Below are 24,929 nucleotides of genomic sequence, written 5' to 3' on the forward strand. Positions count from 1 at the left end.
GAAGTACACCCATTTTATTCATTGTATTGCTTGGGTTTATACACAGAGAGGAGAGGAAGCACTTTTTTTTTTTCTGTATCTAGGTTTATCCTTACAGTAATACTGAATGACTGACGAAAGCATTAATAAGAGAAAGAGTGGCGGATGAGCTGAAGAGCTCAACATGTCTTCTGTCTCACCTATTATTTTGTTAATTATTTAGAAACCTGAAAAAGAAAACTCAACTATTGTAATGGAAAACTAACTGAATCTAATAGCAGTGATTTTCACTCTAGTGGCTTATTTTTCCTTACTTCTTAGGAAGTGCCTTAAAATATTACTACTTGCTGAAGCAGTTAGTTTAAGACAACATTTATTTATCACACTATAAAAATAATGAGACAAACATATAAGCTTTTCCTCCTTATATCCCCAGTCCCTCTCAGAGTCCCTGTGGGCACACAGCAGATGTTCAATAAACACTGTGTTGATACAAACTCTGGGAAGATACAACTATTCAACAAAAACTGTATCAGAATTTCTTCCAAATTATCAATACTTTTCATAAAAAAATAAAAAAGATTTTGCAGAACCTTTGAGGACAGAATAGCATTTAATGTTTAAAAAAAACGGACTCTCTGTGAATACTCAGTTTCTCTTTGTCTCTCTCTCCTGCACACATACACATGCATACTCATACATATGCACACAAATACACTTTGAAATTCTAGATAAATATTTAGATTTCCTTTTCCACTCACTCACTTATTATACAGGTATGTATTGAACCAGGTAGCATCTTAAGGAATTTATATATAGACATGAATAAGATGGCCAAGGCCCCTGCCCTCATGGAGCTTACATTCTGATGGAGAGCTTTAAGAAGACCTTGGTGTTGGGGTGGGAAATAAAAATATCACATTGAAAGTCATGGGATGGTTCAAAGCCTTCCACATCATTGATACTGCTTCATCTTGGACAAGTAGAGATTGCTACTAGCTAATGCTTTAGCTGTCACACTTTGTATGCTAGAATTAGATTACCCCACATAGCTCTAAATCATTTAATTTATGCTATTCAAATAAACGAAGTGTGAGAGTGACATTACTTTTAAGTTGCTGAATGTTGTCTACGCATGTTATACAAAGTAAGAAAACATAGTCTCCATTAATCAAATAGCGTGGCCTTTCCCCTGGCTGGCTGTGCACAAGCCATGCGATGCTTGGTGTTCTTGCAAAAGACGTGAACCAGCAGGAGTTCGTCAGAGCTCTGGAAGCCTCCCTCAGAAAGTCTGGGAAGCTGATAGTCCCCGAATGGGCGAACACTGTCAAGCTGGCCAAGCTCAAAGAGGCTGCTACCTACAATGAGAACTAGTTCTACACACGAGCCACTTCCGCAGCATGACACCCGTCTTCTGAGGCAGCGCTGTGGTCGGCTCAATGACCAAGATCTAGGTGGATGTCAGAGAAACGGGGTTGCACCTAGCCATTTCAGCAGAGGCTCCAAGAGTGTGGCCCACAGGGTCCTCCATGCCCTAGAGGGGCTGGAAATGGTGGAAAAGGACCAAGATGGGGGCCGCAAAGTGACACCTCAGGGACAGAGAGATCTGAACAGAATCGCCAGACTGGTGGTAATGCCACCAAGAAGCATTAGAACAAATAGTGGGCTAATGCATTGCCTCGTTCATAATAAAACAAAATATGAAGCAAAATAAATAAAGTAAAATAGCTTGGTAAAGGTGAAAATTAATGTATTTTTCAGGTTGGCAAATGCCATCTAAATAATGGAATGATGAATTTACAAGCAGGATAAATCTGTAATCCTATTCATTCTGCCTCATATGTATTCAAACAAATGTTTAAAACAAACACCTGTCCAACATGTGGTTACTTGTAAGAACCGTGATTTTTTTTTTTGCCCTAAAGTTCTTTAGCAAATTTCTTTTCATACAAAGCCTGTCTTGTGGCTTTGCATAATAATCAAAGCAAACAAAAATATTACTCTGTAGGCATATGCCAAGTGATGAGAAACAGCCTCCTCTACTCCCCAGCTAGGATAAAAATATTCACCTTTTTGCAGGTGTAAAGTAGCATTGCCAACTTTAAATGAAGCTCATTTGAAGGTTGGGTTATATATCAACCATTAGTATAATAGAGCAATTAACACTACTCCCGGGGTAGAGGAATAAATTGCTGATATAAGACTCTGTAAATGCTTTTGCTAAGTACAGAGTAATATGAGGTATATTATATAAACATACTTCAATCTACATGAGAGTGTATGAATGAGTGGAAACACACACATATATGCCATTTGGCAGAGTTCTGCTAATTCTCATATGATGATACACGAGTAAGTAGAAAAACAAACATCTGCTGTAGTTTATTTCCTTTTGTGAATGATTAAAGTGGCCCACCTTTTGAAAGTGAGTTGATACTTGGCCTTATTTGTCTGGCCCGCTCACAATGCAAGCATTTTTTAGCTCAGTGTTTTGAGAAAATGGTAAAGGCAAATTGATATGGTGGAGGAGGGCACCAATGGTTCTTATCATCAAGGGTGATGGTCTTGTTTATAGGGAGAGCAAAAAGCATATCTATCAGAAGGCATCTGAATGAAACAACAAATTCCAGTTCCCAATTCTTGCTTTGGGATTCTGCACCTATTACAGAGAAAGCATGTGGCAATGGACAAAGTATACCTAGTTTCTCTAATACAAAATCTAGAAGGAATGTTCTGTTTAATAGACAGCCTCTTACAGTCGAAAAATAAGAATCATCGTGTCTGCTTGTTGCAATGGGCCTCTATATATAACGAACATGTCATAGGTAAAAAGGGGATTAGAAGACTGAGGGTCTGAACAAGCTTCTGAAAGTCAACTTAGAGATATGGAGTAGCTGTTTCCAAATGAAAGAAAGGAAACACTTTCAAAAATCAGTGAACCTAATTAAAGGATCTCTCCTCATAGAGATGATTAATAGAAATAAAAGCAACAATAATCTTAGAAGTGAATTCACTGGATAGAGTTCACCAATATTGCAAGGATACCCTCTAAGTGCACAATATGTATGAAAGATCAACTTGAGTGAAACAATATGCCCCCTGATGACCAGTCAGGGATTGAGAGCCATTAAAATATGCACATTAAAATAAAAGTGAGTTTATTATTACCCCAAGCTAGTAAAATTGTTCATTTTCTTTACATATCTACATGAATTACATAAAAAGAAAAAAAAATCATCTTGTAACCCAAAAGCACTAACCCTTTTCTAAACTACCCCTGTTTACAAAATATTTGTGTTACTAATTTTTTTTAATGTTTTTATTTATTTTTGAGACAGAGAGAGACAGAGCATGAGCAGGGGAGGGGCAGAGAGAGAGGAAGAAATAGAATCCAAAGCAGGCTCCAGGCTCTGAGCAGTCAGTACAAAGTCCGACGTGGGACTCAAACTCGCAAATCCTGAGATCATGACCTGAGCTGAAGTCAGATGCTTAACCAACTGAGCCACCCAGGCGCCCCTACTAATTTTTTTTTTAACATGGACACCTTGTTGTGTTTTCTTAGTATATCATGGTCATTGTTGACAACAAAGGTATTGGGCTTATTCGGAGTCTTTAGAGAAGGGAAAATTTTTGTTGGGTATATGTCCCTAGCTGATGTGCTGTGGCATAGGGAAAAAATAGTTTGATTTATCTTGGTAAAATTAAACTGAACCAAATCCCTGTTTCTGTTGGCAAAAGGAAGGGAGTTTGGAATTCTAATGAAAAGAGTCAAAGAATCGAAATGTGCTCAAGAGGAGGACTCAGACTTGCCTCCTAAGAGGACTAAGGAGAAAGTTGACAATGAACAAGATCCTACTTTTGTCATCATCTGTTACCGGTTATTTCTCTTTTCTCAACCTGACATGTTTCTTCTTTTCCTGTGTGTGCCAATAGTAAGATTCTGTTGTTTTACCTATCTATAGTCCTCTCTTCTTTTTAGTATTATCATCAACTTTTCCTTTAAGGACACACTATCCTCTATTTCGAGGCTATGTGGCATAGAGGGGACTGAACTCAAAGTCAATTCCAGGGGTCAAATATATGACCTACCTTGGTCAATCACAGTCATAGGGTTTAGTTTAGGAATGGGTCAGTCAACCCAAACCACAAAATTGGTTCCAAGACTCTTCCTGTAATGAGTAGGTATCAGGCCTTCTCTTTCTGCCTAAGTCCTTAATTTAGTATCATATAGGCCAGGAGCTTTGCAAACTATATGGGGACGGGAGGGGCCAAGACGGCAGAACAGCGTGGAAGTTTTTTTATGTCTCTCATCCCTGAGGTACAGCCAGATCAACACTAAACCATCCTGCACACCTAGAAAACTTATTTGAGGATTAACACAATAATCTGCACAACCTGAACCAGAGAACTAAGCAGGTATGGAGAAGTGAACTGGGGGAGAAAGAAGCCAAGGAGGGCAGGGAGCTTTTTTTGCTTGCAGAGAGAGGACGGAGATGGGGTGGGGGTGGAGAGAACAAAAGCAGTTGGAGAGAAAAGAGAGTATGTAAGGGACTGAGCACAACAAGGGAGAAAGGAGAAAGGAGAGAGTTTAAATTCCATTAAGACTGTATAAACAGGGGGAGCACAGAGTCTGAAATTCCGCAGCTGGATACCTGGCAGTGCTCTGGTGGGAAAAGCAAATCCCCAGGAGCAGAAAGAGAGGTCCAAGGAGGTCCTTGGGCTACACAGGGAGAGGTGGTTCCCCTGCTGGGAGGACATTTGGTAGAGCTGTGTGGCCACCACACAGCCAAAGGTCCCAGCAGACCCCGAAGAACAATCACGTTTGCTGGTGTTGGAACAAGGACATTAAGGGTGAAGCCTGGCTCCAGATGTGTGTTGTGATTGACCATAATCCCTGAACCGCTGCTGCTACATGGTCCCATGAACATTTTCTGGGGTAGGCTGGCACCCAGCTGCAGTCTCTGGGCATCAGCAGTAGCACAGTGCCTTGAAGTCCCTGGGTGTGGCAGGCACCCGGTCATTGCTCACTGAGACCTTCCCTCAGAAGGTCTGAGTGGGTCAAAGTCGCTGTCCCTCAGAAGTGAGGGGTTGGGAAACACAGCCACATCTGGGATCAAACTTAGGAGGGAGGTGCCACCTGGCAACCTGACAGCTTGGTCACAGACAGTGTAAAAACGGGGGTGGAAGGAAACTGGAGACAAAGGAAGTGTGTGTGATTGCTAGTCGGGGAGAGCACAGAGTTCTGTAACTAGAGACTGGGTAGTTGAGTGATGCCATTTTCACCCCTCCCATGCATGCACATACACACCTACATGAGCCACTACAATCCACCCCAGTAAGTTAAGCAGGGCCATCTAGTGGAGAATGGAGCCATTACACTAAGCACTGCCCAACCCAGCCAACCCTTGCTCTTCAGGAACACCACAAGTCTCTCCACCTGCTTAGTTTAGGAACTATAAAGTGCTTCATAGTTTGACTTCTAGGGGAAACCAATGTAATTTCAATCGTATTTCAGTCTGTTTGCTGGCCCATCTATTCAATTTTTTTCTTTTCTTTTCTTTTTTTTCTTTTATTTTCTTGAATACAGAAAGAGAAAAAAAGTATTTTTATTTTCAATTTTTATTAAAAAAAATTTCTTTAATTTTTTTCTACTATATTTTTTTTTACTTTTTTGTAAATTTTTCAAATTCTATTTTACTTCTATCATTTAATTTTATTCTATTTCATTGTGTTCATTTTTTCAAATTTTCAAACATTTTTCTTTTTCTTTTCTTTTTTTCTTATCTTTCCCTTTTCTAATCTATCAAGCTCCTGCCAACAAACGGACCAAAACACACTTAGGATCTAGCATCCTTTATTTGATTTTTTTGTGTTGTTTTTAATTTTTTAATTTATTTTTTTACCTTACTAATTCCTTTTCTTTCTTCAAAATGACTAAATGAAGGAATTCACCCCAACGGAAAGAACAGGAAGAAATGACAGCCAGGCACATAATCAACACAGATTACAACACAAGCAAGATGTCTGAACCAGAATTTAGAATCACAATAATAAGGATACTAGTGGGGGTTGAAAACAGATTAGAATTCATTTCTGTGGAGATAAAAGATAGTCAGGATGAAATAAAAAATGCTATAAATGAGTTGCAATCTCAAATGGATGCCATGGTGGCAAGGATGGATGAAACAGAGCCATGAATTAGTGATATAGAGGAAAACCTTATGGAGAACAATGAAGAACAAAGAAAGAGGGAGACTAAGGCAAAAGAGCACGATTTAAGAATTAGAGAAATCAGTGACTCATTAAAAAGGAACAACATCAGAATCATAGTGGTACTAGAAGATGAAGAGAGAGAAATAGGGGTAGAAGGTTTATGTGAGCAAATCATAGCGGAAAACTTTCCTAACCTGGGGAAAGACACAGACATCAAAATCTAGGAAGCACAGAAGACTCCCATTAGATTCAACAAAAACTGACAATCACCAAGGCATATCATAGTCAAATTCACAAAATAGTCAGGCAAGGAGAGAATCATGAAAGCAGCAAGGGAAAAAAAGTCCTTACCAGGGCAGGGAAGACAGATCAGGTTTGCAGCAGACCTATCCACAGAAATTTGGCAGGTCAGAAAGGAATGGCAGGATATATTTAATGTGCTGAATCAAGAAATCTTTATTCAGCAAGGCTGTCATTCAAAATGGAGAGATTAAAAGTCTCCCAGGCAAACAAAAATTAAAGGAATTCATGACCACAAAACCAGCCCTGCAAGAAATTTTAAGGGGGACTCTCTAAGGGGAGAAAAGACAAAAAAAAAAAAAAAAAAAAAAAAGACCAAAAGCAACAAAGACTAGAAAGGACCAGAGAACACCACCAGACTCTCCAACTCTACAAGCAACATAATGGCAATGAATTCATATCATTCAGTACTTACTCTAAATGTCAATGGACTAAATGCTCCAATCAAAAGACAGGGTAATAGAATGGATAAGAACACAAGATCCGTCTATATGCTGTTTACAGGAGGCCTACTTTAGACCTAAAGACACCTTTAGATTGAAAGTAAGGGTAGGGAGAACCATCTATCATGCTGATGGTCAACAAAAGAAAGCTAGAGTAGCCATACTTAGATAATTTAGACTTTAAAGTAAAGACTATAACAAGAGATGAAGAAGAGCATTATATCATAACTAAGGAGTTAATCCACCAAGAAGATCTAACAATTGTAAACATTTAAGCTCCAAATATGAGAGTACCCACATGCATAAATCAATTAATCACAAACATAAAGAAACTCATTGATAATAATACTATAATAGTGGGGACTTCAATACCCCATTTACAGCAAAGGACAGGTCATCTAAACAGAAAATCAACATGGAAACAATGACTTTGAATGACACACTGACCAGATGGCCTTAACAGATATATTCAGAACATGTTATCTTAAAGCAGCAGAATACACATTCTTCTCCAGTGCACATGGAAGGTTTTCTGGAATAGATTACATACTGGGATATAAATCACCCCTAAACAAGTACAAAAAGTTTGAGATTGTACCATGCATATTTTCAGACCACAGTGCTATGAAACTTAAAATCAACTAAAACAACAAATGTGGAAAGATAACAACTACTTGGATACTAAAGAGCATTCTCCTAAAGAATGAATGGACTAACCAAGAAATTAAAGAGGAAACTAAAAAGTACATAGAAGGCAATGAAAATGATAACTCCACAGACCCAAATCTCTGTGATGGAGCAAAGGCTGTCATTAGAGGGAAGTATATAGCAATCCAGGCCTTCCTAAAGAAGAAAGAAAAGTCTCAGATACACAACCTAACCTTACACTTTAAGGAGCTGGAAAAAGAACATCAAATAAAACCCAAAACCAGCAGAAGACAGGAAATAATAAAGATTAAAGCAGAAATTAATGCCATTGAAACCAAAAAAAACAGTAGAACAGATCAATGAAACCAGAAGACGTATATTTTAAAGAATTAACAAAATTGCTAAACCACTGGCCAGTTTGATCCAAAAGAAAAAGGAAGGGACCCAAGTAAACAAAATCAAGAATGTAAGAGGAGAGATCACAACCAACACAGCAGAAATGAAAACAATAAAAAAGAATATTATGAGCAATTATACACAAATAAAATGGGCAATATGGAATAAATGGACAAATTCCTAGAAATATACGTACTACCAAAATTGAAACAGGAAGAAATAGTAAATTTGAACAGACCCATAACCAGTAAAATATAATTAGTAATAACAAATCTGCCAAAAAACAAGAGTCCAGGGCCAGATGCCTTGCCAGGAGAATTCTCCCAAACATTTAAAGAAGAGTTAACATCTATTCTCTTGAAGCTGTTCAAAAAAATATAAATGGAAGGAAAACTTCCAAACTCTTTCTATGAAGCCAGCATTACCTTGATTCCAAAGCCAGACAAAGACCCCACTAAAAAGGAGAATTATAGACCAATTTCCCTGATGAATATGGATGCAAAAATCCTCAACAAGATACTAGCTAACTGGATCCAACAATACTTAAAAAAATTATTCACCACAACTAAGTAGGATTTATACCTGGGATGCATTCAATAGCTGCAAATCTATCAATGTGATGCATCACATCAATAAAAGAAAGAACAAGAACCACATGATCCTCTCAATAGATGCAGAGAAAGCATTTGACAAAATACAGCATCACTTCTTGATAAAAACCCTCAGGAAGGTAGGGATAGAAGGATCATACTTCAAGATCATAAAAGCCATATATAAAAGACCCACTGCTAATATCATCCTCAATAGAGAAAAACAGAGAGCTTTCATTCTAAGGTCAGGAATAAGACAGGGATGTCCATTCTAACCACTGTTATTCAACATAGTATTGGAAGCCTTAGCCTCAGCAATCAGACAACACAAAGAAATAAAAGGGATCCAAGTCGGCCAGGAGGAAGTCAAACTTTCACTATTCACAGATGACATAATACTCTAGGTGAAAAACCCAAAAGATTCCACCAAAAAACTGCTACAATTGATCCATGAATTCAGCAAAGTCACAGGATATAAAATTTATGCACAGAAATTGGTTGTATTCCTATACACCAAAAATGAAGCAACAGAAAGAGAAATCAAGGAATCGATCCCACTTACAGTTGCACCAAAATCCATAAAATACCTAGGAATAAATCTAATCAAAGAGGTGAAAAATCTATACACTGAAAACTATAGAAATTTATGAAAGAAATTGAAGAAGACACCAAAAAATGAAAAAAAAAAAATCATGCTCCTGGATAGTAAGAACAAATATTGTTAAAATGTCAATACAACCCAAAGCAATCTACATATATATATGGCAATACCTGTCAAAATAACACGAGCATTCTTCACAGAGCTAGAACGAACAATCCTAAAATTTGTATAGAACCAGAAAACACCCTGAATAGCCAAAGCAATCTTGAAAAAAAAAAAAAAAAAAAAACAAAGCAGGAGGCATCACAATTCCAGACTTGAAGCTATACTACAAAGCTGTAATCATCAAGACCATATGGTACTAGCACAAAAACAGACATTCAGATCAATGGAACAGCATAGAGAACCCAGAAATGGACCCACAAACGTATGGCCAACTTATCTGACAAAGCAGGAAAGAATATCCAACGGAATAAAGACAGTCTCTTCAGCAAGTGGTGCTGGGAAAACTGGACAGCGACGTGCAGAAAAATGAACCTGGACCACTTTCTTACCGCACCATACACAAAAATAAACTCAAAATGGATGAAAGACCTAAATGTAAGACAGAAAGCATCAAAATCCTCCAGGAGAAAGCAGGAAAAAACCTCTTTGACCTCTGCCACAGCAACTTCTTACTCAACACGTCTCCGGAGACAAGGGAAACCAATGTAAAAGTGAACTATTGAGACCTCATCAAAATAAAAAGCTTCTGCACAGTGAAGGAAACAATCAGCAAAACTAAGGGGCAACGAACAGATGGGGAGAAGATATTTGCAGGCGACATATCAGATAAAGGGTTAGTATCCAAAATCTATAGAGAACTTATCAAACTCAACACTCAAGAAACAAAGAATCCTGTGAAGCAATGGGCAAAAGACATGAAGAGTCACTTCTCCAAAGAAGACATCCAGATGGCCAACTGACACATGACAAAATGCTCAACACCACTCATTATCAGGGAAATACAAATCAAAACCACAATGAGATGTCACGTCACATCTGTCGGAATGGCTAACATTAATAACTCTGGCAACAACAGATGTTGGTGAGGATGCGGAGAAAGAGGATCTCTTTTGCACTGTTGGTGGGAATGCAAATTGGTGAAGCCACTCTGGAAAACAGTATGGAAGTTCCTCAAAAAATTAAAACCAGAACTACTCTGTGATCCAGCAATTGCACCACTACTAGGTGTTTATCCAAGGGATACAGATATGCTGTTTTGAAGGGACACCTGCACCCCAATGTTTATAGCAGCACTATCAATAACCAAAGTATGGAAAGAACCCAAATGTCCATCGATGGATGAATGAATAAAGAAGATGTGGTATATATATACAATGGAGTATTACTTGGCAATCACAAAAAATGAAATCTTGCCATTTGCAACTATGTGGATGGAACTAGAGGATATTATGCTAAGCAAAATTAGTCAGTCGGAGAAAGACAAATATTATATGACTTCACTCATATGAGAACTTTGAAATAGAAAACAGATGAACATAAGGGAAGGGAAGCAAAAATAATATAAAAACAAGGAAAGAGACAAAACACAAGAGACTCTTAAATATGGAGAACAAACAGAGGGTTACTGGAGCGGTTGTGGGAGGGGGAATGGGCTAAATGGTAAGGGGCATTAAGGAATCTACTCCTGAAATCATTGTTGCACCATATGCTAACTAATTTTGATGTAAATTAAAAAATAAATAAATTTTTAATAAAAGAAAGAAAACTATATGGGGAGGGGGCCCTTCAAAACAACTCCTATGAAGAATTAGAGCCATGATATAACATAAATAAAACAAAACAAAACTAAACAAAACAACAAAAACAAACAAACGAAAAAATCCAAGAACAAATTCCTGGTGATGCTGTTTGAGAATCTTAATCCAGCCATTCTGGAAGTTAATCCTGGACTTCAGTACTAGGAGCCATTTACTTCTGTTTTGTTTGAGGTAGACTGAATTGTATTTCCGTTACTTGTAACCCAGGAATTATGTTAATATGCAATAGAACTGATGCAAATAATGTAAGGTTAAAATTATAGACACTTATCCCTAGATAACTAAAAGAAAAAATAAAAAAAACAAACCCAAATAAAAATATCAAAGACACTGGAGTGTAACAAAAAACAAAGAGATTCAGGAGGGAAATCAACACTTGGATAAAGGGAAGACATAGGGAGATCTTAATTTTGCAATTTTTAGTCCGAGGAGTTCCCGTCTATGCTATTTGGGGTGGCCAACTCTCTGATAAAAAGCCCACAGTCTTTCTGGATTCAGGCAATCACAACTGTTGGAAAATGAGGCAAAAACAAAAAGCAAAACAAAAAAACCCAGAAACAAATGTAGTAATAGGTGTCCTTAAATTCTGTGTATAAAGTATGCTCACATTTCTGGCTGACACTTGAAACATGTATTTGTGGGGTAGACTTTAAACAACCTGGAACAAGAATAAAAGCACTGAATTGAGACTTGAACTGCCATCCAAGATAGAGTTTGCAATTTGATTCCAGCCAAGTTAATTGATTGCTAAAAGAACTACAAACAACCAACAGTCTTCAGGGGAATATAATCGAATCCAGAATTTTCACAACATAATATTCACAATGTCTAGGGGATGATACCAAATGTAAACTTCAATGGAAATTAATGTCAAGATATAAGATTTTTTAATTCATAGAGACTTTAAAGCATCTGTTATAGCTATGCTCAGGATATAAATAAAAATTTGCTTGTAATGATTAGAGAAATTAGAAAAATTAGCAGTAAATATAAATTGTAAAATATAACTCAAAAAAATTACTATGAGGGAGTGAGAGTAAGATTCCATAAAATAAATAAACGATAGGAGCAAATTAGGGATAGAAAATTTTATGTCTTATATAGATTGGGGAACCTATCTTCTTGTTCCAGTAACATTTAATTATGATCAATGTTTTCAGGTGATTAGTTTATATTTAGTAAATTCTTCATTCAGCACATAGTGAGGCCAGCAGTCATTTAATACAGTAGTCTGTAAACAAATTATAACTTTGCTTACAACAGAACTTGTCATTTTGATTTTAGTCATTTTTATATTTTAATTGATGTAAATCCATTTCGGTACAAAGTAGAAGATAAATAAGTACATGTTTTAAAGTTACCATTAGAGAAACCAATTTTAAAAATGTCCGGGGGTGCCTGGGTGGCTCAGTCGGTTAAGCAACCAGCTACGGCCCAGGTCATGATCCCATGCTTCATGGGTTCAAGCCCCGCATCAGGCTCTGTGCTGACAGCTCAGATCCTGGAGCCTGATTCAGATTTTGTGGCTCCCTTTCTCTGCCCCTCTGCCACTTGCACTCTGTCTCTCAAAAATAAATAAACATTAAAGAAAAAAAAATTTTTAATGTCTGAAATATGAAAGGACATAAATGGTAATGGAATTTCACTCTCATACAGCTTAGAAAACACTTTATGCAATATTCCAGGAAAAAAACATTTTAACAATTTCATGGGAAAGCCAAAGTACCATATTTATAAAACACATAGGCAGTAGAATCAATTAGCTATAGATTTAGTTCCAGATCTGTTATTTATTAGCTATGTGAACTTAGGCACATCCTTAGCTTTTTGAACTTCAGACAGCTCATTCCATAATGAAAAATTGGCATCACCCGTTTCTTTTCTCCTGTACTTTTTAAAAGCATTTTTTGTTTGTTCGTTGTTTGTTTGTTTTGAGAGAGAGAATGAGAGAGAGAGATCGTGTGTGTGCGTGCTTGCACCCACTGTAAAGCCAGACTTGGAGCTTGATCTCACAACCATGAGATCATGACCTGAACTGAAATCAAGAGGAAGACACTTAACTGACTGAGCCACCCGGGCGCCCCTTCTTTTCTTGTTTCAATGCTTATTATTTTCTCAGTTTACTTTTAGCTACACTAACTGATACTAGTCGCTGTCTTTATTGTGTCTCTTTGGAAATACCTTATTGGCCAGTGATTTAAAAAAAAAAACATATTATCATTTTAAAAAGAGGTCAGTTTGATGATAAAGTAAGGCACACGTGTTTTCTTCATCCCTGAGTACATAGCAAGCCACTTTCCTTGTTATGTTGTCAATAAGCTGTTTTATTCTTTGTGAAGAGAAACTCACTCTGTTTTTGCATTAGTAAAGAGCAACAGTGAATTCAGTTTCAACACAGGGATTTTCAAATGCACATACTTTTTGTGAAGGTTTTATAACTATTAAAAGGACACAGTTCAGTTTGTATAGTTCTTCATAATATTAACCAAGCTCTTACACGTTTCTTTGTGTCTTTGAACATCGGCCTTTCATTTTGTCTACTGGGTAAAAATAACTTATAAATATTCCTGGTTCCACTTTCTTCTATAACATGTGCTTGGCTAATTCCCCAGGAACTCCCCCCATGTGGCTCCACTTTGGAATGATTTACAGTATTCTTTTTCCTCTTTGCCAATAACTTCAGTGTGCTGCTACTCCTCCATCTGGTATGGAAAAGAGAGAGTTGTTCTTTTCAAGAACGCTCATGAATGGAAAAGCTAACATACGCATTCTTCCCCCACACCCAGAAACTTTAAAAAAAGAAGGAATTAGGAGTCTACTTAAAAAATACAAGCTGTTTGAGATTTTCAAAATTCTAGCCATAGTGTGGAAATGACACTCCTTCAATTATGTATGAATCATCATTTTTGTGGAGGGAAGGGGGAGACATGAGAAAGAATACAGTTCTTTCTCTGTGAAATGATCTAATAGCTCTGTAACTCCCCCAGCCCATCAGTTCCTGCCTTGCAACTCTTCAAGAAAACACAATCAATCATTTATCTCTGCCTTCAGATTAAATGATTGGCTCTTGAGGTCTTCTGAGGTACCCCTGTGTAAATTGAAAGCATAGGCGGCAATAAAATTGTCTTAATCATTAAAAGGAAAGGAAAGATTGAAAATTGAGCCTAAGGAATGACTATATCAATAGATCCCTTTGCTCTACACTCAAAGGCCAGGTGAACTCTAGACAGAGTGGTAGCAAATTTTTATTTCACCATGACAAGGCAGTACTTAAAAAGCACATAAAAGCATGCAGCAGCAATTTTTACAATATTTTTGTGTCCATGGGAGGCCACCTGTCTATTAATACCAAATAGCTGAAAATATTTGAATTGTATGCATATACACATGTGCATACACACACATACAAACACTATATTATCAATATATGGATATATATTAGCCAAGTGTGACATGATTGGATTGTGTAACCATTTTTTTACGAACTTAAATTATTCAAGCGCATTTTCTGCTCAATCACAGAGCCAAAAATTATTAAAATAGAATAAGAGAATTAGCTTACAGAATGGGACGAAAGCTACAAACGTAAGTATAATGATATAATAAGTATAATCATACTTATAAAAGTATAATTATAAAAGTATAATTTTAGAAGTATAAATGTATAATTATAATTATAAAAGTAAAATATATAATTTTAATGAATTCAGAAATAATTTTCTTACTTTCCTCATTATAAAAGCGACTCATGTTTATTACCAAAACATTCCAATGATACAGAAGCTTATAAGACAAGGTGAAAATACCTAGTAATCTCTACTTAAAATAAGTCACTACTAATAATGTGATTCATATCTTTCCTGACTTTTTTTTTTATTAGCGCACAAGTATATCTATCATTTTAAAACCAAATGAGATCATGCTATAAGGGATGGTTCCCAAAATCTTTTGAGAAAACAAAGCTAAACATATACACATGCACACACATGCACACACATATGTAAATAACCATTTTTTTTTTTAATTAAGATAATTTATGTGTTGGGACACCTGGGTGGCTCAGTCAGTTAAGCATCCAACCCTTGATTTTGGTTCAGGTCATGATCTCAAGATTGGTGAGACTGAGTCCCGCACTGGGCTCTGTGCTAACAGCATGGAGCCTGCTTGGGATTCTTTCTCTCCCTCTCTCTCTGCCCCTCTCACACTTGAGACAGAGCACCTGCACATGTTCTCTCTCTCTCTCTCAAAAATAAATTGCTAAACTTAAAAAAAGAAGATATTTTGTAGTGATGTACAACATATATTTTCTTCATCAGTATATGAATGTCTTCCTAAATTTTGAGAGGTTGTATTGTGTTTTATTTTATGACTAATATAGAAAGTATTTCACAAATATCAGTGATAATTTGAGTCATGTATATATTTTTTTTTAAATTTTTTTTAACGTTTATTTATTTTTGAGAAGGAGAGAGACAGAGCATGAATGGGGGAGGGTCAGAGAGAGAGGGAGACACAGAATCTGAAACAGGCTCCAGGCTCTGAGCAGTCAGCACAGAGCCCGACACAGGGCTCGAACTCACATACCACGAGATCGTGACCTGAGCCGAAGTCGGACGCTTAACCAACTGAGCCATCCAGGCGCCCCGAGTCATGTATATTTTTATTTTGACTCATAGTATATTTAAAGAAAAACATATTTTAAATTTTGGTATTGTCAAATTACTCCTCTAAAAAGATGCCAAAGCTTCACGAATGTTTGGCCTACATATCTACCTAACCACTGTGCATTGATCTGTTTTTCATTTTTGCTATTTGGATAGGTGAGAAATATCTCAAATATATCTTTGATAAATTTATGTATATTTCTCATATTATTAAAACTGAGTGTCTTTTTATATGCTTATTTAATGTTATGACTTCTATAAATTTTTATTTATTTTTTAAATATACATTTATTTTAAAAATTAAACCCTAACTACCTGATTTTCTACATAAAATTTGATCTGATATACACAATGCTCTTTATTTTTCATTGAAAATGGATGATTAAAAATTTGATATCAGTTAATTCAATGAACATTCATTTGTTTCAAAAAAATATTGGGCAGTGATTTTTTCTTAGAAAGCTATTAGGTGCTAAACATACAAACATAAATAACTCCAGCCAGGAATTAGGCAAGCCTGTCTTTTTTAAAAGTTTTTTTTTATTACATAAAAAATTATTAAATAAATTTTTTATTAAATAAAAAATAAATTATTAAATAATTAAATAAATTATTTATTAAATAAAAATATTTATTAAATATTTTTAATATTTATTTATTTTTGAGACAGAGAGAGACAGAGCATGAGCAGGGGAGGGGCAGAGAGAGAGGGAGACAGAATCCAAGGCAGGCTCCAGGCTCTGAGCTGTCAACACAGAGCCTGACGCGGGGCTCGAACTCACGAACCACGAGATCGTGACCTGGGCCGAAGCTGGACGCTCAACCAACTGAGCCACCCAGGCGCCCATTAGGCCAGCCTGTCTTAAAAAACTGGTTTCTCACATTACTCAAAGAATAGTAACCAATTTCTCTGGGCTGCCTAATAGAATCTGAGGAGAAACACAATATTTAAGTATTAACCTTTTACTGTTGTCCTGTAGAGATTGTTTGCAAAGCTCAAACAGTATCTGATGCCCTCTGCCTTCATGGAAGTATACTCTGTAACTCATAGAAATGAGCCACCCTCAGTATCCTTGCTGGGCTCATGTGTTGTCTGAGGTTAGACTATAGGAAGTGTGGTCTCTCTGTGAACTTGGTAGTAGATTCAGACCTCAGTAGTTGTGGTCTTGCATCAATTATGCCCAGAGCAGGAGATCTGAGTGGTGTATATTGTTGGTTGTACCCTGGAAAGGTGAGAAGGGCAGCAAGTTCTAAAACAAAGTCATTAAAGTCAAAGCACATTGAGGAATTGGAGTTATAGTAGCATCCAGTTACAAGAAAGGAGAAACCAAGAACTCTAAGATCGAACATATAATTGTTTGTATGGGACAACAAGCAGTGGTCTACCGTTCTGGAGATAAGACTGATGGAGGTATTTATGATTTTCTCAATTCAAGCTTATATAGGTGAACCTTACAGAAGTTTGAATAGATACAAATTGACATGTGATGCTACTGGGCAGCTTTTAACATTAGTTCTAAGTGCAGTCTAGACATAACTAACCTACTGAGGAATAATGTCATTCTAAATATTTTTTTTCTCTTGCCTTCTGGTAGAAACAAGTTGTCTTTCATTCTTTTATCTATGGCTTTGGAGCAAAGTGCTGGGAATGGGAGTAGGGTAAGAAAGGGAGCAAAGAGACCAAGCCTGTTCTGTGATATGAGTGAAGCTACCTGTCTCTGACAGCAGGAATAAAGGAATCCATAATCAAGTCTTGAACAGTTCTTCATAGCTACAAAAAGGAGAGTGATAAATATTTTTTATTCTGAACATGCTATCCAAGCCCCCTCTCCATGTTGAATTGAAGTCACCACCACAACATGAACACCAGAACCCAGTGTTATGTTCATAGGTTTAATTAAAAAAAAGACACCACAACATCTGTGCTTTGCCAGTTTATATTATATTAATTTAAGATGACAGCTTCTTTGGTGAAACATTTTTCTTTCTGTTTTACTTGTATGCTGTGCCTCATGGTGATTATTGTAGACATTATTTCACACAGGGTGGTCCACAGTCATTTAACACCTTATATCACGTTGGGATCTTTGCATAAGGATTCATTAATTAGGTGGACAGAAGATAAATGTATCTGTAACAATGGCAAGTAGCCAAGGCTTACTCCTCCCAGGTGTTCAGAGAAGTTGCTAGAACCCAATCCATCTTCAGAGAATGACTATCACGGGTTCAAGAGGGGAAAACATTGACGTGAAAGAATGCTGTTTCAAATAATCATTAAAAATGAGATGGATTTACTTATTCAGATGAAATTCTTTTAAATTAATCTCCCCCAAGAGTTACTAAGCAAAAATCTCAGAATACTTCCAATTTTGGGCTGATACAGCTTCCCGGAGAGTCTAGTAAATGTTTTGAGGAATCCCATATTAGGGTCATTTTATTATATTTCAGGATCTAACAGCAATGAAGGTACTTATAAAATATACTAGAACTGGCATTCATTTGGAGAAAATTAGAGGGCCCTTTATATCTAGGAAATGAAATTCTTTGAACAAGAAATGTTTTCACTCACATGTTTCTCTTTACTGAGGTCTTTTATATACCTCAAGTAGTATGATTTTTTTTTTTAACTGTCAATGTCTGTGATGTTTTGAATCAATTCTTGTTTGAAGATTAGGACAACAAAGTTTAGTTCACGATGATTCATTTTCTATGAAGTTTTGTTGTTTTTTTTTCCCTGAGATGTCTATCCAAAAAAGGCTTTACCATAATCATAGGGTCACTTGTATGACAGCTGGTGATGGCCAAGGAAAACTGAAAAGTGTCTGATTTAGAATGTCAGCTGATATGGTCTACAAAAATGAAGTTTTGAGGATTCTGCAGATTTGTGTATATCTTATAAATACTTTATAAGTCATAAACCTTCCCAGGACAATTTTTAGAAAATCAAGTTAAAGCAACTAAAAATTTCAGCAATTTGGAACATTATATATCTATAAGAACTAGCACTACCATAGCAGAACATGCACAGAGGCATTGGATAGGATGGGGCAATAAAGATGTTTTGATTTTAAGGAATATATTCTTACTCTTTGCCTTAGGTTTGAGAGATAAACTAATATGTTGCTATTTAAATGCCACTGGGATAAGACATTATTCTTAAATATTGTGAGTGAATCAAGCACTAGCAAAAATTCTATGCCTGGAAAATGCCTAATAGTGGTGTCCATGTGTGTATTCTGCCTCTTCAAATGTTGATTATACAGTATTTGAAACAGGGGCATGTGTTATTTTCAAGGGGTGTGTATTGTCAGCCTTTTGGTTCACCTTCACTATGCCTTGGCTAGTCACCAGAGTGAAACCCAAAGAATTAGCAAATTGCTTTGTTTCCATGTATTGCATGTGTTTCCATGGTATTTGAGAATAAAATTTACCAAATTTTTACATGAACTTTAGCATTTACTAATCATATTTTGGCAAATATTTTTACCAGCGAAGAAGTAATACAAAAAAAGCAATGATATTTAAAACTTCTCTTCCCTCTCCTTTTAAAAGTACAACTTTTTGAAAAAAAGAAATCATATTTGTTTTTTTTAAATATATCTACTCTTTACTTTTGAAAAAGAGTTTCCATTTTTATGCTGCTTATTTTATCCTGAAAAATGGATGATGTTGTATAATTCTTTCATTTTATTCTTACTAGAAGAAATGCTCTGGATTAAATTGTTTTTTGACCAATAAAACAGATTTTGAAATCAAAATAATCTGAAGATTATTTGAGATGTTCCTTAGATATTTCTGCTTCTGAGCTTGTGGAAGCCATACGTCTACTAAAGATTATAGAGAATTCTGGGGAGCAAAGGAAGAAGAAGAAACTCAAGTTTAAGGTAAATAAGAACTCGATTTTTGCATACAGAGACACAATAGTGTTTTATATTTTGTCATATATTAATTGTTTTAACTGATATTTGGTGATCTTTCACCAGGTTTCAGGCACTAGGTAGGCACATGAATTCTCTAGTAATAAAACTAAGAATATGTCTTTCTCATTAATAACACAGATGAATGAATGATACAATAATATGTAGTAAATTGCAAAGATTTCTCATTTGGTGATTTTTGGCATTAAAATAAATTCTTTATGAATGAAATATGTCCTTTTGTAGCAACATGGATGGAACTGGAGTGTGTTATGCTAAGTGAAATAAGTCATACAGAGAAAGACAGATATCATATGTTTTCACTCCTATGTGGATCCTGAGAAACGTAACAGAAGACCATGGGGGGGAAGGGAAGGGAAAAAAAAGGTTAGAGAGGGAGGGAGCCAAAACAGAAGAGACTCTTAAAAACTGAGAACAAACTGAGGGTTGATGGGGGTGGGAGGGTGATGGGTATTGAGGAGGGTGCCTGGTGGAATGAGCACTGGGTGTTGTATGGAAACCAGTTTGACAATAAATTTCATATAAAAATAAATAAATAAATAAATTCTTTCCATAAGTGTTTTAAAAATTGGATTGTTATGTAAACCTATTGCTCGATTCATTAACACTTAAAAGTAAAATTTATTACTATGATTTTCCTGAAGTCGCTTTTCATTTTAAGCATCACTATAAAGTATGGCATATTGTTATTTACAAAAGAACAATAATTTTAAAAATAGAGTTAAGATGAATTTGCCATGAAATTCCTACCAGAGTGATTTTAAATATGTTTTATTTTATAGAATTAAAAACATATTTGTTCCAAGTATCAACCCAGGATAATACAAGAATGGTTTCCATTTGGACTGCATAAGCAGTTAATGGATAGAATGTAAATATACCATCCAGCTTTATTTCATAGTAGATGAACCAGTTACTAGAATTACACATATTTTCAGATCTATTAATCTTTGGCCAGAACACAATCTACCATGATCAATATTTAAATTTCTAATATGTGCAAAGCTCGTTGTTACTTTCCCCCCAACATGGTTATCTCTAATTTAATATTTTAATTCTTTTATTATACTAGAAACCCCAATGCTTTATTTTTACCCCATTTAACATAATTCCCTGAACCTTTGAGCTTGCACTGATTTTTGGTTTATTTTGTTGTTGTTTAAATATAGTCAAGGTAGTCATCAGGGAAGTGCAAATCAAAACTACAAAGAGATGTCACCTCGTGCCTGTCAGAATGGCTAAAATAAAAAAAATAAAAAAACCACAAGAAACAACAAATGTTGGCAAAGATATATAGAAAAAAACACTCATTGGTGGGAATGCAAACTGGTACAGCACTGTGAAAAATGGTATGAAGGTTTCTCAAAATTTAAAAATAGAACTACTCTACAATCCAGCAATTGCACTACTGGGTATTTACACAAGGAATACAAAAACACTAATTAAATGGGATACATGCACCCCAATGTTTATAGCAGCATTATTTACAATAGCTAAGATAAGGAGGCAGTGTAGATGTCCATCAGTTGATGAATGGATAAAGAACAGGTGGAATATCAGTTTATAACTTAGTTGATATATATATTATATTCCACCTCTTTATGTACATAATATACATACACACATTCCATTCCATATATATGTTCCATTGTGTGTATACATACACACACACACACATACACACAATGGAATATTATTCAGCCATAAAAAGAATGGAATCTTACCATTTGCAATGGCATAGATGGAGCTAGAGAGTATAACACTAAGTGAAATAAGTGTGACAAAGAAAGGTAAATACCATGTGATTTCATTCATGTGGTATTTAAGAAACAAAACAAGTGCATTGGGGAATAAAATGAGAGAGTGAGAGTGAGAGAGAAACCAAGAAATAGACTCTTAACTATAGAGAACTGATGGTTACCAAAGGGGAAGGCACTGGGGAGATGGGTGAAATAGGTGATGGGAATTAAGGAGTGTTCTTGTGATGAGCATTGGATGATGTATGCAATTGCTGAATCACCATACCCTACACCTGAAACTAATATAACACTGAATGTTAACCAACTGGAATTTAAATAAAAACTTTAAAAAATATATAATCAAAGTAGGGACGATTTCTAAAGTAAACTAAATTAGTACTTTAGCAACATTGTTCTTGGTGGTACCACAGATCTTTTTCTCGGCTTTTATCTCACGTTACTCTTTTTTAGATCATCTTACAATCTACCTGCCTTTGTTTGAGCTATAGACTTAGCATTACTGATACGGAAATCAAAAATCTCTTCAGTGGTGTCTCATTTTTTCACCATTAGTATATATTCATTGCCTTATAAGACCCCTGTTTAGATATCTCAAATCTTTTTTAATCGCCAAATGTCCCAAACTAAAGTCATTACCTTCCTTCAAAGGTACTGAGCTTCTGTTTCTTTTCAGTATTTCCTGTTTTGATATGTAGCCCAACCATAATCCGTAGTCACAAAGCCAAAATACTGGAAATCATTGATCTTCGTAAGGTTGTCAGTTTATAACTTAGTTGAGATAATTGATAAACCCCTCAAACTTAATGGCTTAATGTAATATAGTTAATTTCTCACTGTCTTCACAGTCAAAAACAGGTATCCTGATTGGTAACATTCCTGCAGTATTGATTCAGAAATGAAGATTCCTTTAAATCTTTTATCTCCAAAGTTAACCTTTGGCTCCCAAGGTCAATGTGGAGGTCATTTCCATCCAGGAAGGCAACAATTGTAGAAAGCATAGAGATTTACTCTTCAGTGGCTTTTATGGACCAAGTCTAGAAACGCATATATCTTTTCTGCCATTATTTTATTAACTAGATTTTTGTGTATGGCTATACCTAACTGCATGGTAGTTGGAAAATTTAGGCTACTTGCATGTCCAGAAGAAAAATAAAATAAAATGGGTTTTCGTGATTATATAGAAGTGTCTCATGAAGTCTTCTCGAAAATCTCCCCAGCCCATTTCCAAATGTCTTTATCAATGTTTAACATCCCCCTCTCTCACTGTCCTTCCCTCCCTATTTCCATCCCTTCCTCTTTCTCTCTTCCTCATGTGAACTGTTACCATAGGCTCTTAATGGGTTTATAAAGTGGAATGATTATAGTGTCAAAATTTGCTTAAAGGAAATGTGCATTCTTTGTATCCACAATATCTGTTTTATAATATTTAAAGATGCTTTTGATAGTGGACACAACACAATGACACTCGGATATGTGAAAAGAAGAACTCTGTTTATACATCTCCAAACAAACAAACAAGGCTGCCAAGTAGGCACTTGCACCTGGGGACTGAGTAATAGCAATCTAAAGCTGTAGGAGAAAGCTTATATATAGCAAGAGGGATGGGGCTAGCTAGGTTTCCAGGGCTCCCTATAGATTGGCTAATTTGAATAATTTTTCAGGCTCTGGGGAATGAAAGCCTCCCCTAGTTTTCTGGCACCTGGACTAAAGCAATTAGAACAGGTGTATTGTGGCCCCCGTGTGAGAGACTGATAAGAGAAGTTGTTGGCATGTGGACTTAATCAGCTGCTCATGAAGGAAAACTGGCCTCTACTCAGGGTTACAAAACTAGGCCAGGGGGGAGAAAGTAGATTTAAATGTTTTATACAGTCCTTGGTAAAAATAAGTACTTGGTTTATCTTCATCAAATAGAACAAAATTAATATCCTGGAAAAAAAAAACTAACATTATTTCTTAGATCTTGTGCTTAGTATTAACATCTAGCTTTAGCCATTCTGGCATCAAGATAACTTTGAATAGCCATTGCAATGACTTTTGTTACAAATCTATTAAGATACAGTGATCTAAACTTCAATGTGTTTAATTTTCAGTAACCTTCTAAAACTCCAGAAGTTTTTGAAAATAGTGAACTTTTGGGTCTGACCATAGGTTGACTCAAGTATTTCTGTATTATCTTAGACAAGGTCTCCAGATTCTCACCTCCATCTTCTGATGGAGGAAACATCATGTGCAAAGTTATCCTTCATATTAGTATCATTCATTTTATGTTTAGCCAAACCAAAAGTATTCATACTAAGTCTCAGTTTACCATACGTTTTATTTTCATCGTCATTAGCAATGGAAACAGTCACTTTCTGGTCTCAACATCTGTGAAACGTAATGGACATTCAAGAGGAAAGCTAAGAGTTATTTTATTGTGCATCATGAATTCTTGTTTTGACTATTTTTCATTCTTAATCATTTGGGATGCTTTGCACAATTCCATCTGCAATACAGAGCTGGCACGGTGCTCTTCTTGGAATCAATATGTATTCCTATTATATCTTCCTCATCTTGATAGCAGAGAGCAGAGAAACCATTTTCATCTCTCCTAATGCCAGACACCTGCTTCAATTGTCTGGTTTGGTTCATACAATTCACTCATTTCCCGGATTATTACAAACTTACATCGGGAACGATTTGGGCAAAACACACTTTCATTTGAAATGCTTGTTTTTAGTTTCACCTTTGTACTATCTACTCTACCATTGTTGCCAGCCCTTTCCCTTTGGTTTTCATCCATTTTTTTTTCCTTGTTAATATTCACTATTGAGTTACTCATTAAAAATACTCTAATGATTTCCTTGGTTCACATATGACATATTCTCTATTCTGGTGATGATGAAATTCAGCTGAAAAGATCTCAGTTTAGATTATGCTCAAGAAAACCTTGATAGTACTCAGCAATTAGCAAAAATCATGGCAGCCTAGTTAGGGAGTAAGTAGGTACTGATAAGGTGCTTTTATGTAAATTCTTTCTACATGTATCAATTTATTTGACCTTGTGAACTAAATAAGTGATTATAATTATTCCCATTGATAGATCAGGATTCAGGCTGAGAGAGGTTAAAAAAGCTGCTGAAAGGTCACCATGCTTTTTTAGTAAGTTATCACAAAATCATGCATAATTTTTCAATATCTTAAGAAATCTGAAATAACTATGCAAAATACTTTTTAAAATAATAATGTAATATGTTCCAATTAATGCCTGAAGAAAGAGCTAAAATGGAATGTTTATAATGTTTATAATTCAAATTGATTCTTAATATCCCTTAGTCAAAAAATAAATGGAAATTCTACTTTTAAGGTATTTGCCTATGTCTTTGATTGATAGTAAATAAATATAGGTCCTTTGATTTATAGTAAATAAATTTATAAAGTATAATCATGAGCTCCTCATCCTATAAATTTTATTTTTGTATACTTCTTTGGAATTAAAAAGAGAACATAATGTTATAAAAAAATGAAAACCCAATACTATTTATTGTAACTCCTATCACCTGTCAATGGATATAAATGTTGATACATTTATTTA

At 35.7% G+C, this 24,929-nt stretch overlaps 1 pseudogene; it reads left to right on the forward strand.

The window, feature by feature from the left end:
• Positions 1-1,197: 1,197 nt before the first annotated feature.
• LOC122216990 lies at positions 1,198-1,649 on the forward strand (annotated as a pseudogene).
• Positions 1,650-24,929: the final 23,280 nt, after the last annotated feature.

Source organism: Panthera leo, chromosome B1 (assembly GCF_018350215.1).
Source record: "Panthera leo isolate Ple1 chromosome B1, P.leo_Ple1_pat1.1, whole genome shotgun sequence".
In the NCBI taxonomy this organism is placed as follows: Eukaryota; Metazoa; Chordata; class Mammalia; order Carnivora; family Felidae; genus Panthera; species Panthera leo.